This window comes from Larimichthys crocea, chromosome VIII (assembly GCF_000972845.2).
Source record: "Larimichthys crocea isolate SSNF chromosome VIII, L_crocea_2.0, whole genome shotgun sequence".
Classification (NCBI taxonomy): domain Eukaryota; kingdom Metazoa; phylum Chordata; class Actinopteri; family Sciaenidae; genus Larimichthys; species Larimichthys crocea.
In genome coordinates this window covers 27,455,171-27,457,341 of record NC_040018.1, presented here as the reverse complement: position 1 = coordinate 27,457,341, position 2,171 = coordinate 27,455,171, and the positions used below count along the sequence as shown (strand labels likewise).

The 2,171-nt window shown below is 47.3% G+C and overlaps 1 protein-coding gene across 2 annotated transcripts in view; it reads left to right on the top strand.

Annotated features, from left to right (window-relative positions):
• The window catches only part of galnt11 (UDP-N-acetyl-alpha-D-galactosamine:polypeptide N-acetylgalactosaminyltransferase 11 (GalNAc-T11)), a 13,179-nt gene that overhangs the window by 5,148 nt on the left and 5,860 nt on the right, over positions 1 to 2,171 (top strand). The window lies entirely within an intron of this gene.

Below are 2,171 nucleotides of genomic sequence, written 5' to 3'. Positions count from 1 at the left end.
GGTCTCCCACCATGGCAGGCGGCCTATTCGCCATGAACAGGAAGTACTTTACGAGCTCGGCCAATACGACGCCGGGATGGACATCCGGGGCGGGGAAAACCTGGAGATCTCTTTCAGGGTGAGAAGCTGTTTTTACTGACTGTCAATAGATTGTGACATGAACATGAACATGGACATAAAACATGGACATGACATGACATGACATGACATTAACATGACATTAACTGACATGAACATGACATGAACATGACATTGAAATGACATTAACTGACCTTAACATGACATGAACATACATGAACATGACATGAACATGCATGAACAGACATGACCTGACATGAACACTGACATTAACATGACATTAAACGACATGAACACTGAACATGACATGACATTACTGACATGACATGGACATGAAACATGACAGAATGACATGAACAGACATGACATGGACATGGACATGTCCCTGACATTAACATGACATTAACATGACTTGACATGACATGGACTGACATTAACATGACCTGAACATGACATGACATGGACATGACATTAACATGACATGACATGACATTAACATGACATTGACATGACATGACATGAATGGAATGACATGACATGACATGAAATGTGAATGAATGACATGGACTGACATTGAACATGACATGAACATGACAGGAATGACATGAACATGACATAAATGACATGGAACATGACATTAACATGACATTAACCATGAATTAACATGACATTAACATGACATTAACATGACATGACATGACATTACATGGTAACACGACATCCAGTCACAGATAATCTTACAGCACTGTGCCACACATCAGTGACCATGTGGGTTAAAGTTTGTATGATGGATGTCTCCATATTAGACCTGTGATTCTGAACCATCAGCGCCACCTAGAGGGCTGCAGGGCCACAAGACTATCAACTGACAACCAGAGACATTAGTCACCCCACGAGATGCTCAGTTACTGCTTCACACCACTTGTGGCAGTCAAGTAATGTGTCAGTCAGCTGTTTAACAAGCTCCAATAGCAGAGAAAGGTGTGTGTGTGTGTGTGTGTGTGTGTGTGTGTGTGTGTGGTGTGTGTGTGTGTGTGTGTTGTTTGTGTGTGTGTCCTGTCCTGACCTGTTAAGATGAACATTAACACTATTATAAGTTTGTTTTATTTTTTCAGAAAACCAAACCAAAAAATTAAATGCCACGGCTGACAGTGGAATTTTTACATTTGGAAACTTTCCATGGGAATTAACGGAATAAAAAAACTGTCTGTCTGTCTGCCTGTCTGTCTGTCTGCTGCTGTCTGTCTGTCTGCCTGTCTGCCTGTCGATCTGGATGTGTGGTGGTCAGCTTGCTCTCATTCCCGTGCTCCCGGGTCGGACACATCTTCAGGAAGCGGCGTCCGTACGTCTCCAGGGGGGCAGGACACCATGGCCCACCAATTCCCTGCGGCTGCGCACGTCGGATGGACGCGTACAAGGTGCACACATAAACCGACCACAGACACACACACAGACACACACACACACACAACACACACACAGCACACACACACCACACACACACACACACACAGACACACCACACACACCACACACACACCACACAGAACCACACACCCACACCAACACACACAGACACCACAAACCCCCACCAACCCACGACACCCCCACACACCCCCACACACACACACCCACACACACCCCACCACCCCACCACACACAGACATACACACACACACACAACACACACCAAGACACACCCCCAGACCACACACCACACTCCACCCCCACCACACCACACACGGACACCACACACACACACAGGACACACACCCCCCGGACACACACCACCCCTCACACACACACACACACACACACCACTCCACCACACACACACCCCAGACACACCACACACACACACAGACCCACACACACAGACACACACCAACCACCACACAGCACACGACACAGCACACACACACACAACACAACACACACACACACTCCCACCCACCACCCTCACACACACACACTCACACACACACACACAACTCACACTCTCACCACACACACACACCACACACAAACACACACACCACACACACACACACTCACACTCTCACACCACACACACACACACACTCACACTTCAC